The following is a 14,389-nucleotide window of genomic DNA, read 5'->3' as shown; positions in this document are numbered from 1 at the left end:
AGCTGTGGTGCTGGAGAAGAGTATTGAATGTACCATGGACTGCCAAGAAAACAAAGAGATTCATCCTAGAGAGGGTTAAACCAGGCTTCTCCTTGGAGGCAAGGATTATGGGGCTTCACCTGACATACTTTGGACATGTTGTAAGGAGAGACAGGTCTTTAGAGAGGGACATCATGCTGGGCAGAGTGGAGGGACAGCGCAGGAGGGGACGACCCTCTATGAGGTGGATTGATTCAATGACTGGGGTAATCAGGATGGGTATGTCAGAGGCAATGAGATTGGCAGAGGATAGAGCAGGGTTTAGGGCTGTTGTACATAGGGTCGCTAAGAGTCACAAACGACTCGACGGCACATAACGACAACAACAACAACAACAGGATGAAATAATCCTGCAGTCTTTTAGAAATCTAGAGACTTCCAGAAAGAAAGTCATGTTGTCACTGTTTTGTGCCATCGAGCTGGAACTGACTCACAGCTGACCTTCCAGTGGGTTTTCAGAAACTGTAAACTACATGAGAGGAGATTACCCATCTTTCTCCCACAAAGCAGCTGGTGGATTCGAACCACATGTCTTTTGGGATTGTAGCAAAACTTCTTACCACTAGGCCACCAGAGCTCCCTGGTGTTCTCTCAAACATTTAAGTAAAAATTTAAATAATAAAGAAAAATTCAAATGTGTGCAATTTTTTTTCTTTTCTATTTTATCAGGAGACATACTGCATTGGGTAAGTGTGAGGTCTGGGACCTCTTCAAAATACTAAAGAGCAATGTCATTTTGAAGTCAAAGGTGCACTTGATTCAGGCCTTGGTCTTATCAATCACCTGCTACACATCAGAGAGCTAGACAATGAATAAGGATGACAAAAGAAGAATCGATAACTTCAAGTTGTGGTGATGGAGGAAGTAGTGACTATCCCATGGACTGCCAAAAGAATAAAGAGATGTCTTGAATAAAGATGGTGAAGCATCATCTCTCATACTTTGGACATACTCCTTGGAAACAGGCATCAGGCTTGGAAAGGGTCAGCAAAGGAGAGGAAGACCCTTAATGAGATGGACTGCCACCATGCAATAGCACAAGATAGCACAGGTCTGTTGCTCGATGATGTATGATAAGTAATCTGTGACTCCACGGCACTCAACAACAACAAATGGTACAAAGAACCAAAATGTAGTAAACATTAGAAAACAATTTTATTTTCTAAAAAAAAAAAATGTTCTTTTAAGAAAACTAAAGACATATCCAGACTGAAATACTGTATTTAACAACTATTTTTGTTTTAAAATATTTTGTTGTTGTGTGTCACTGAGACAGGACCAACTCATGACTGACCTGCCAGGGGGCTTTCAGAAGCCGTAAATCTCTTGGGAGGATACTGCAGATCCTTCTCTTGAGGAGCAGCTAATGACCTTGATTTCACGCTTTTGGGATTATAGCATGGCTTCTTACCATAAGGTCACCAGAGTTCCTTAGATGTTTTAGGTTATTATTAGACTAAAAGAGACTGTTGTTATTGTTGTTGTTGTGTCCTTGCGACTCATAGTGACCATAGTACAACAGCCCTAAACTCTGCTCTGTCCTGTGACAATCGCACTGCTTCTGACACACCCATCCCGATTACCCCAGTCACTGAATCAATCCACCTCATAGAGGGTCTTCCCATCCTGCATCTGCCCTCCACCCTCCCAGGCATGATGTCCCTCTCCAAGGACTGGTCTAATACAGCATTACTTAGCTCTGCCTGTTTGAAGATGTAAAAATACTAGAAACAATGCAATAGCAATATTGATTTTAAAGCAAAAGTAGTTTTGCTTTATAGACTCAGAATTTTCTATAGTGCTCAACATGTAGCAGGAACTCTCAGTGGAAATTCTTTCTTTTTTTAATTTTATTTTATTAATTTTAATGAACATTTACAGAGATTTTGGATTTCCATTCATTCATTGTTGCATTTTTCTCCCTGCCTAGCCCTCTCCTACCCCCAGTTCACTCCTCTCTTTGAAAAGCAAAAGAAAAATTCCTTCTTTGGTATACAATCCCCCCGCACCCTTCCCACCACCCCGAGTACACTCCACTATGCAACCTTAATTCTGGACTCTTGTGATGACCTTAACACCCTATCATATATTGCTTTTAGTTATTCTCTCCCTCATCTGTTTCAATGCAGTATACATCATTTATCCAGTTTTTCTCAGTCTTACCCCAACCCTGATGTCAGTCCCATTCTACATCAGTGGCACCATGCAGTATTTGTCCTTTTGTGACTGAGATAGTTCACTCAGCATAATGTCCTCCAGGGTCACCCATTTTGAATAATATTGCATGAGTTCCTTGTTTTTCAGTGCAGCATAGTATTCCATTGTGTGACTATACCACAGTTTCTCTATCCATTCGTTTGTTAATGGGCACCTGGGTTGTTTCCAACTCCTTGCTACTGTGAACAAAGCCACGATAAACATGGGTGTACATATATCTGCTTGGATGTCGGTTATGGTCTCTTTAGTATTGGAATTACTGGGTCAAATGGTATCTCTATTTGCAACTTTTTGAGAAAGCAAGTGGCAATTCTTTCAAACTCCATTTTGCTTGAACCCCACTCTAGCCAGGCCACTACCACCAATACTCTCCCAAGCCCACTGGGAACTTCTCTTCCTACATTCCTTAGCAGAATGAGAAGAGAGAAAAGGCTGACAATCACTGAGCCATTGAAATTACTAATTTTTTCGAGGCAGCTGAAAAATTCATTCTTGCTTTTAAAAAATTACATGTTCCAAAAAAAAAAAAAATTACATGTTCAAAAACTCACTGACAATTTTATCTAATTATGCTCATTTTTCAAATCCCTACAATTAATTTCACTCTTTTCCATGGTTCATTTTTATCACACTAAAAGAATTAATATCTGCAATGTCTAACACATGTGGACTCATGAAAAGTTATTTTTCCAAGTGTTGAAATCAATTTTTCTGGCTAGTGCATGATAGTACATTCAGTACACTAAATACGGACTAATTTCTTTCACCTGCCACAGCAGATAAGCCACAAGCTCCTACAGAGCATATTTTTTAAAAAAGAAGCATTCCTAGAGGATATACCTGGGGGGTTTTGTGCCTGACAACATTTGGAAGCACTGTTCTAATATCATATACTATACAGTATTGCTTCTTTTGCAATGAATCCATTGCAGTAGCAATACTAACATTTCCACACATTTATTCAAAGAAGGCTGAATTGACTCATGGCAAATGACTTCTTACTTAAAAAATACTTCACACCTATTTGTATCTGGAAGGAAAAAAATCAACCAATTAGTTAAGATATGTTTATAATCAGGGTGGGGGTAAGACTGAGAAAAACTGGATAAATTGTGTATACTGCACTGAAACAGATGAGGGAGTGAATAATTTAAAAGCGATGTATGATAGGGTATTAAGGTTATCACAAGAGTCCACAATTAAGGTTGCATAGTAGAATGTACTTGGGGCAGTGGGAGGGGTACGGGGGGATTGTGTACCAGGGAGGGAGTCTTTCTTTTACTTTTGAAAGAGAGGAGCAAACTGGGGGGCAGGGAGAGAGGGCTGGGCGGGTAGAGAAGTGAATGAATGAATGGAAATCAAAATTCTTTGTAAATGTTCATTAAAATTATTTTAAAAGAATTTTAAAAAGATGTTTATAAACATGTGCAATGTAATTAACACTAAGTGAATTTAAATGACAGTTATTAAATTTCATTCTTAAACTTAAGAAAAATAGTATAAAAGACTATGTAGTAAAAAAAGAGAATTTTTCTTTAAATAATTCATAATCTTCAAAAACATTTCATATTGGGGGGGGGCATCATACTCCCTGCTACTATAAAGCTGTTTTAACCAAAACAGCATGGGACTGGTAAAATGACACATACACCAATGGAATAAAATTGAAAACCCAGAAATCAATTCACCTACCTACAATCACAAAAACCTATTCAATAGGAAACAACAACTCTTCAAAAAATGGTGCTGGCAAAACTGGACACTGACCTGCAGAAAACTGCAACTGGATCCACATCTCACACCATACACAAAAACCAATTCAAGGTGGATCAGAGACCTAGGGGTAAAAGCCAAAACCATTAAGATCATAAGAGATAAAATGGGACGGAACTTTGAAGCCCTAGCCCATGGCAAAGATGTCAAAAACGCAGAAGCAGGAGAGAACAGGATGACAGAACAATCAGTTTCTTTGACTGATTCTCTCATGGACTTCCAAAAGAATAAACCAGTCTGTCTTTGAGGACACACAGATTGCCCCTCAGAGGAAAGGATGGTGCAACTTCATCTCACGTACTCTGGGCATGTCGTTATGAGGCGCCGGTCCATGGAAATAAATAACATGACGGGGAAAGTGGAGGGTCCGAGGAAGAGATGAAGACCTTCAACAAAAGGTACTGGCACAGTGACTGTGACAATGGGGTCAAACATTTGAAAGATCGGTGATGATGAGAACGGTGCCCAGCAAGGTTCAGAATTGTTGTTCATAGGGTCGCTATGATTCATAGTCATCTTGCTAGCTCCTAACAACAACATCCACTATACGCTCAGCAGCGCAATCACTTTGTATATAAGAGACATGAGATGGGATAAATGTGTTATGTGTAGAAGCTATTAAATACGCTACTGCTATCCAATGAGACTTCTGAATGCTGTTATAACCTTAGGGGACCAGTATATATTTGTGGTAGGACGCCGCCTGAACAGACATTATTCAGCACATAATTGCACTTCTGTAAAATTCTAGCCACTGCCAAGTACCATCCCTTCTTCATAAAATGAATGGCAAATTTTGTTTGTCCAAGACTAATTGAGACAAGCCCTGGTAGTGTCGTAGTTAATCTTGCAGCTGCTAACGGAAAGATCTGGAGCAGTTCAATCCAATCAGTCGCTCCCAGACAAAGATATGGCCACCTGTGTCCATTAAGTTCCATGGGAACTATGGGGGCAGTTCAACTCTGTCCTAGATAGCTACCATAAGACAGAATCAACTCCACAGCAGTGGGTAAGACTAGGGTAGTCCCAGTAAAGCACCAGGAACACTTAGTCTACATTGTATCAGTGAAGCAAACTCTGCCCTCCCTTGGTTCTGCTGGGACTTCTAGCATTCCTTGTGCATGCTCTCTCTTCACTGCCATGGTCAGAACTCACTCAGAGCTGACCCTCCAGCTGGTGTGGTGGCTCTAAATCACAGAGCAAGTTGCTGTCATTTACTCATGGAGCTGCTGGTGGATTTGAACTGGCTGTTTTAAGGTTAATAGCGCAACTCCTTACTGACTAAGCTACCAGAACTCCCTTGAGGTTATATAGCAATTATTTCTAAGCCCAGGAGATCTGCTGAATCAAAGACCATGATGCTCGGAACTTTTTTTTTCATTCTTTCTTAAATAATATTCACTAAGAGAAACTCCAGTGAATTTGCTTGGAGATGAACTATGCCTAGACTTACTCATAAGAATACTGTCCATCAAAGATGTCCTTCATCCCTGGAATCTACGACTATGAGACTTGGCGTGGTAAGAGTCTTTGAAGATGTGATTAACATCTTGGGATGTGCAGGTTACCCTGAAATATCTAGGTGGGTACAATATAGTCACCAGAGTCCTTTTAAAAGTGGAAGATGGTCACAAAGAGAAAGAAATGTGGTAAGAGAAGGAGGTTCAGAAAGAGGCTTTGCTGTTGGCTTGAAAGATGGAAGAAAGAGGCCAGGAGCCAAGGGATGTGGGTGGCATCTAGAGGCTGAAAAAGGCAATGGGAAGGATGCTCTAGTATAACCCTGTCTACACCCTGAACTTAGCCCAGTGAGACTTGTGTCAGACTTCTGACCTACAGCACTACAATACTGGCCTGTTTTATGCCAATGAGCTTATGATAATTTGTTATGGCAACAAAAGAAATGATTACACTACCAAATTTCATTTGGTTTGTGTCTGGCCACATCTGAAACACTAACCCCTCCCTATCAGCTGGCGTTACTCAAATATTTATTGAGCAAGTTCTAAAACACAGACCAATGATGAAATGCTCAGTGTGTGACACACAATATCACACACTGGAGGCCATCTCAGTACAAAGGCTGGCGAGGAAATACTGATCGTTTCCTCTGGAGATGCAGTTCTACAACTAGTTCTTTAATCAACCATCACAAGATCCAGTACTTTTGTAGTTTTTCAGGGGATGCCATGCCAAACAGTATTTGCAGGCGACATCAATTGTTTCTCAGTCCCTTCTGGAATGGAATCCGATTAATCTGATAGGAAACACATGGCACAGAATCAAGATTACCCAGTATGCTGTCCTCCTCTGAGTGCTAATAAACTGGTATTTTAAAAGGTGATTTAATATTATCAGATCTCTGATAAATCTCAGGGATATTTCTCTTAAATTTTTCCAGCCAATTAGTAATAGATTCAAGGATCTTAAGGGGGAAAAAAAAAAGGATACATACACACCCCATATAAACAGCACTGACCCCATTAGGGCACTTGACAAATAAATCATAACTTTAGTCTATGATCTTTAGCCAGTCAGGTTAATTCGGAATTCTTTGAACAACTTTTTTGCCTTGGTTATCATTCCCAATTGTTCCCAATCTCCAGCATTATATTTCTTTCTGTGACATTCTTTCCCTTCTAAAAGGAAAATCTCCAGAAAGATATCAGAAAATCATAGCAAGGAATCAAGGTTACACACTGACATTACTTCTTTCTTGTCTTTCCAGTCCAAGTATTTCTCTCCTCCTGTTTTTGCTCTGTCTTGTCTGTTTTGTGAAGGAAATGATGGAAACACACAATAGAGGATTGGCTTCTATTCATTTTCTACTGCCTTTCTTTTGTAAATGGACTTATTTTTTTAACAGCTCCCCAGTTACCTACAGGATGTAATATCAAATTCTCAGCTCATGACTCTAAATCATGAGTTTATGTTACCTACTTTATACTATTATTTGCATTCAGGGCCTAGATCCTAGATCCTCTTTCTTTTTCTTGTCCTATCGATCTATCTACCTACCTACCTACTTACCTGCATACCTACTCATCCATCTATCTATCTATCTACCTACCTACCTACCTACCTGCCTACCTGCCAACCTGCCTACCATTTCAACCTATTTGCAGAACTGATCATCGGGGAGGCTGAGCTCTATGAGGAGGAACGTAGCATCAGGATAGTAGGAAGGCTCATCAATAATCTGTATTATGCAGAAGACAAACTGAGGAGGACCTGAAGTGCTTGCTGCAGAAGGTCACAGAATGCAGCCTTCAATATGGATTGAAGATCAACATCAAGGCAGCATCATGATAGAGGGTGAGGAGATTGAGATTGTTAACAGCTTTAGTTTGCTTGGCTCCACAATCAACTATTGGTATCAGCAGCCAGGAAATTAAAAGAATTGCATTGGGAAAGCCTGCTTTCCCACAGTACTGAAGAGCAATGATGTCACTCCAGAGACTAAGGTGTGCCTGGTCTCAGCAACAGTCTTTTCAATTACTTGTTATGCATCAGAGACCTGAACAATGACTAGGGATGACAAAAGGAGAACTGAAGCCTTTGAGCTACGGTGCTGGAAAAAGAGTATTGAATATACCATGGGCTGCTAAGAGAACAAACAAGTTCATCCTAGAGACGCTGAAGCCAGACTGCTCCTTGGAGGCAAAGATTCTGAAGCTTCATCTGACCTACTTTGGACATGTTGCAAGGAAGGACCAGTCCTGGGAGAAGAACATTATGCTTGGGAGGGTGTAGGGCCAGCACAAGAGAGGAAGCCTCTCGATGAGATGGATTGATTCAGTGACTAGGGTAATGGGGGTAAGGTGTCAGAAACAGTAAAATTGGCATAGGAGAGAGCAGGGTTTAGGGTTATTGTGCATGGTTGCTATGAGTCACAGGTGAATCGACGGCACCTAAGAACAACAACAATCTATTATCTGCTATCAGGGACCTCTCCAAAGTGATAAAGAGCAATGAGGTCAGTCTAGAGACTAAGGTGTACCCGATCCAGGCCATGGTCTTCCAAATCAGTTGCTATGCATCAGAGAGCTGGTAATGGATAAGGATGACAGAAGAAGAACTGATGCCTTTGAGTTGTGATGCTGGAGAAGAGTATTAAACATACCATGGATGGCCAAGAGAGCAAATAAGTCTGTCCTAAAAAGGGTGAAACCAAGCTGCCCCTGGGAGGCAAGGATTCTGAAGCCCTATCTCAAAGTCTTTGGGCACGTGGCCAGGAGGGACTAGTCCTTGGAGAAGGACATTATGCTTAGAAGAGTGGAAGGACAGCACAGGAGAGGAAGACCTCGGGAGGAATGGATTAACACAGTGACTGGGTGATGGGGGTAGGTATGTCAGAGTCAGTGAAACTGGCTTGGGACAGAGCAGGCTTCAGAGCTGTTGTTCACAGGGGTCACTATGCGGCAACTTGATGGCACCTAACACAGCAACAACAGTCCATCTATCTGAGCTCGCTCTTTCTTTTCTTCCTCCTGGGAACCATCTTAAACCAAATCTGCTTCTGATTTCACGAGCTACCCTATGAATACAGAATGCAGGTTTTCCCTTAACAATGGCTTGGGTTCTTTTTCCATTTTGATTCATCAGCTATGAGGCTCAAATTTCTCCCCAACTATACAGGAGACAGAAATGCTGGGTGGCACAGCTATACTGCTAACCAAAAGGACAGCAGTCTATTTGGACCCAGAGGTGGACAGCAGTTTGTGTGAACCCAGAGGTGACCAGACAAAAGGCCTAGTGACCTGTTTCCAAAACATCAGCCCCTGACAACCGCACAGAGAGCAATTCTATGCTGCCACACGTGGGGTCACCATGAGTTGGGATCAAACCAACAGCAACAAGTAACCACACAAAAATGGGGCCATGCTTCCCTGTACATGCCGCACCACAGGCTCATCGGCTTACACAACTATGCAGATATTCCTAAGTATCTGCTGATTAGAACAAGAACATGAAGACAGGAATAACTCCTGTGTTGCAAATTAAGTTTATCAGTTTTACTGCTTATAATTATTAAATTGCACAGGATATAATCTGACTCACAGGATACGAGAACCCATGCATAATAAGCTGAGTTACGAGTGGTTTCTACATTTATGAAATCAAGGTGGTCAATCACCACAGATCATAACTAATTCTTTGGGTCTCAGGTAAGAGCTTACTTCCTAAAAAAAAAAAAGCAAGCATTTTCTATCCTCCTGAAGAGTGCATGTGGTGTCAATCACCACAGATCATAACTAATTCTTTGGGTCTCAGATAAGCGCTTACTTCCTAAAAAAAAAAAAAAGCAAGCATTTTCTATCCTCCTGAAGAGTGCATGTGGTGTCAATCACCACAGATCATAACTAATTCTTTGGGTCTCAGGTAAGAGCTTACTTCCTAAAAAAAAAAAAAAAGCAAGCATTTTCTATCCTCCTGAAGAGTGCATGTGGTACAGTGGTTAAAAAGCATGAAGAGGCTACTAATGTAAAGGTCAGTGGTTTGAAGCCACCAGTCACCCTGTAGGAGGAAGCACTCTGCTTCCATACAGATGGACAGCCTTGGAAAGCCTGTGGGACACTCTGCTCAGTCCTTCAGGGCCACTATGAACCAGAAGTGACTTGACAACAATGGGCTCTGATTATCCTGTTCAACCAGGAGACCAGGCGAGGCTTCTTCTTAACAGTCACTGTTCTTTTCCTTTATTACTATTACGTACATCACGCCACACATCACGCCGAAATCATTTCTTCAATGTCTGAACTACTCCTCCCAATCCAAATTGGAACACAAGTTCCATAACAATAAAGATAAGATCAGCCTTGTTCACTATTGTATTCCCAGTGCCTAACTGAACAGCAGGAAATCAATCCACCCATCCAGCCATCCCTCCCTCAGTAAGCAATCAAGTAACACTGCAGCACAGGCTTTCAGAGCTTCAAAGAGCAGCTCTGGCCAAGAAACCTCTGCCCCCAAAAGCCTCCCACCTGCACCAAGTTCCTTCCTTTACATGTTAGTGAGATTTTCTTAAATCCCAAAGACTAATTTTTTTCAATGGTCCTTTATCCCATTTACAACATGACACAAAACTCCAGAACTTCAAACATTCCACACTCTTTTACATTAACTCAGCCAGATAAATGAATGTACTGACCAAGATGAGTAGAAATGTATCACACATACATTCAATGTACAACAATTCAACTATTCATCTTTGGCAAAGGGGAAGAGAGAAACAAAAGAGAAAGAAAAGATTCACATAGGGCCAGATTCTGCTTACTAGTCCACAGTCCAGTCCTTAATCATGTGCTTCCATGTGAAAAAGGAAGGAAGAAGGAAATCAGCTGTGCTTTTGGTTGGTCTTGGTTCCTGCATGCCTAATACAACACGCCAAGCAAACACAGGCCACCCACTTCATCTGGGCTGAAAGGAAAAGAACAGACTGCACACTCTTCCAATAGCAAAGCAAATACTGGCTACCCAAAACTTCCATGTCAGTCTCCCAACATGACATATTCCCAAGGGGGCTCTCATGTGTACTCTGAGGGCACTCACCATTCCCCTGACTCATGGGCTTCACAATTCCCTCTCAAACGCAATGCCACTATGTGCTGGGATGAGCTGCCTCATTGACCCAGTTTCCTTCCAAGAATGGGCATACTTAGATAAGCAGACCTCCCAGCACTTGGGAAACTATTTCCAAACATATTTTCCAAAACTATTCCCTTTTCTCATGCCTTGGTAAACAGCTGAGGAGGATAACTGGAAATTTAGAGAGTATATACAGAATAAACATAAGCAACAATATCCTATGTGCCATGTCCTCCCCTAAATTCTACTTGAATAACAAATTATGGCTAACATTGAGCCAAATGGTAATCCCAGAACACTTAATTGTGCTCATGCAAAGCCTATCCATAGGCCAAGAAGTAATTGTTCAAACAGAACAAGGGAAATCTGCATGGTTTATAATCAGAAAAAGTGTGCACCAAGGTTGCATCCTTTCTCCATACATGTTTAATCTATATGTTAATCATTTGAGAAGTTGGACTATATGAAGAATGTGACATGAGGGTTGGAAGAAGCCTCATCAACAACCTGAATTATGCAGATGATACCACCTTTCTTGCAGAAGTGAAGATGACTTAAAGCATTTACTGTAAAAGATCAAAGAATAGAGCCTTCAATATGGATTACACCTCAACATGGAAAAAAATCAAAATCCTCACCAACGAACCAAAGGCATCATCATGATGGATAGAGAAAAGACTAGAGTTGTCCATGACTGCACTGTATCCACAATCAACACACCCAGGGTAGCAGCAATCAGGAAATCAAAGACATACTGTACTGGGAAAATAGGTTGTCAAGGACCTCTCTAAAATTCTAAAGAGCAAGGATGTCAGTTTAAAGACTAAGGTGCACCTGATCCAGGCCATGGTATTTTTACTTGCTCCTTATGCATCTGAAAGTTGGAGAATGAATATGGTAACAGAAGAAAAACTGATGTAGCATTGGTTGTTGTTTGTTGTTACATGCCGTTGAGTCGTTTTCAACTCAGAGCGACCCTATGCACAACAGCCCTAAACCCTGCTCTATCCTGTGCCAACCGCACTGCCTCTGACACACCCATTCCGATTACCCCAGTCACCAAATCAATCCATCTCATAGAGGGTCTTCCCCTCCTGCGCCATCCCTCCACCCTCCCAAGCATGATGTCCCTCTCCAAGGACCCGTCCCTCCTGGCAACATGTCCAAAGTATGTCAGACGAAGCCCCAGAATCCTTGCCTCCAAGGAGTTGCTTGATTTAATCCTCTCCAAGATGAATCTGTTTGTTTTCCTGGCAGTCCATGGTACATTCAGTACTCTTCTCCAGCACCACAGCTCAAAGGCATCAACTCTCCTTCTGTCCTCCCTAGTCATGGTCCAACTCTCTGATGCATAACAAGTGATTGCAAAGACCATGGCCTGTATCAGGTGCACCTTAGTCTCCAGAGAGACACCGTTGCTCCTGAGTACTTTAGAGAGGTCCCTAACAGCACTTTCCCATCATGATACGCTTTTTGATTTCCTGACTGCTGGTGCCAAGAGCGTTGGTAGAGTACTGAATATACCATGAATTGTCAAGAGAACAAACAAATCTGTCTTACAAAGGAAGTGGAACCAGAGTGCTCCTTAGAGACAAGGATGGTGACCTCAACTCAATTATCTCAGGCATATTTTCAGGAGGAATCAGTGCTTGGAGAGAGACATCATGTTGAGAAAGCTAGAGTGTCAGCAAAAGAGAGGAAGACCCTCAACAAGATGGACTGACACAGTGATTATTACAAAGGGCATAAGCATATTAGAGATCTTGAGAACAGAGCAGGACAGGGCAAAGTGTAGACAGTGGCTAAAAGGGTCACTGTGAGTGGTAGTCAACTTGACAGCACCTATCAACAACATACAGAAAAGTGTTAAACAAAGTTGTTGTTGTTATGTGTCGTCGAGTCGCTTGCAACTCATAGCAACCCTACGTACAACAGCTCTAAACTCTGCTCTGTCCTGTGCCAATCTCATTGCCTCCGAAACACTCATCCCGATTGCCCCAGTCACCAAATCAATCCATGTCCCAGAGGGCCTTCCCCCCCTGTGCCTGCCCTCCACCCTCCCAAGCATGATGTCCCTCTCCAAGGACCGGTATACCAATTGACATATTTCAGCTAACAGATGCTGCCCTGGATGTGCTCACTAAGTAGTGTCAAGAAATCTGGAGAACAATCACTTGGCCGACTGACTGGAAGAGATCTATATTTGTTCCCATTCCAAAGAAAGGTGACCCAACAGAGTGTGGAAATTACAGAACAATATCATTGATTTCACATGCAAGCAAGATTCTGCTGAAGATTATCCAAAAACGACTGGAACAGAACATCAGCAGAGAGCTGCCAGAAATCCAGGCTGGGTTTAGAAGGGGTCGTGGTGCTAGGGATATTATAGCTAATGTTAGATGGATCTTGGCAGAAAGCAGGGAGTACCAGAGGAATGTCTATCTGTGCTTCATTGATTATGCAAAGGCATTTGACTGTGTGGATCATAACAAACTGTGGCTGACTCTGAGAAGAATGGGAATCCCAGAACACTTGATCATGCTAATGCGAAGCTTATACTTGAACCAAGAGGCAGTTGTCAGAACAGAGCAAGGAAATACTGCATGGTTCAAAATTGGGAAGGGCATACGCCAGGGATGTGTCCTGTCTCCATACCTTTTCAACCTGTACACAGAACAGATCTTCCAGGAGGCTGGACTCTATGAGGGGAAATGTGGCATCAGGATTGGTGGAAGATCCATACACAATCTGCGTTATGCAGATGACACAACCCTGCTTGCTGAAACTAAGGAGGATCTGAAGCGCTTGCTGCTGAGGGTCAGGGACTGTAGCCTTCAATACGGATTGAGGCTCAATGTCAAGAAGACAAAGATTCTCACCACTGGACAAATTGGCAGCATCAGGATGGATGGTGAAGAGACTGAGATTGTTAACAGCTTTAGTTTGCTTGGCTCCACAATCAACACTCTTGGCACCAGCAGCCAGGAAATTAAAAGACATACTGCCATGGGAAAGTCTGCTGTTAGGGACCTCTCTAAAGTACTCAAAAGCAACGGTGTGTCTCTGGAGACAAAGGTGCGTCTGGTACAGGCCATGGTCTTTGCAATCACTTGTTATACATCAGAGAGCTGGACAAGGACCAAGGAGGATAGAAGGAGAATTGATGCTTTTGAGCTTTGGTGTTGGAGAAGAGTGCTGAAAGTGCCAAGGACTGCTAAGAGAACAAACAGATTCATCCTGGAGAGGGTTAAACCGGGCTGCTCCTTGGAGGCAAGGATTCTGAGGCTTCATCTGACATACTTTGGTAATGTTGTAAGGAGAGACCGGTCCAGTTAAACAAAGTAGAGGAGAAAAACATGTACGGCTTACTTCTTAACATTGCTAAGCTACTACTGTGAACTATCAGAGACAATCATTAAGTCATGTCCATTTGAGAACAACAACAACAAAAAATCTAATCTTCAATCACAGTATTATCATTGATTTTGTTGTTACCATTATGTGCCATCAAATTGGAACTGACTCATAGCTGACCTTCAGTGGGTTTTCACAGGCAGTAGGTTGGACCATGTGGGAGGAGATTGCCCATCTTTCTCCTGTGGTACCACTTGGTTGATGTGATTCTCCACTGGGTTGGTAGCACAGCTCCTTACCACTAAGTCATCAGAGGTCCCTAATAGAACACAATAATAAGAATTAAGTCTAAAAATGGAGAGCTCTGGTGACCTAGTGAGTAAGAAGTTGTGCTTCCAACCCAAAGGCAGGTGGCTAGGAC

This window comes from Elephantulus edwardii, unplaced genomic scaffold, assembly GCF_000299155.1.
Source record: "Elephantulus edwardii isolate Elephantulus edwardi_28Jun2011 unplaced genomic scaffold, EleEdw1.0 scaffold00031, whole genome shotgun sequence".
Taxonomy (NCBI): domain Eukaryota; kingdom Metazoa; phylum Chordata; class Mammalia; order Macroscelidea; family Macroscelididae; genus Elephantulus; species Elephantulus edwardii.
This window is presented reverse-complemented; position numbering follows the sequence as displayed.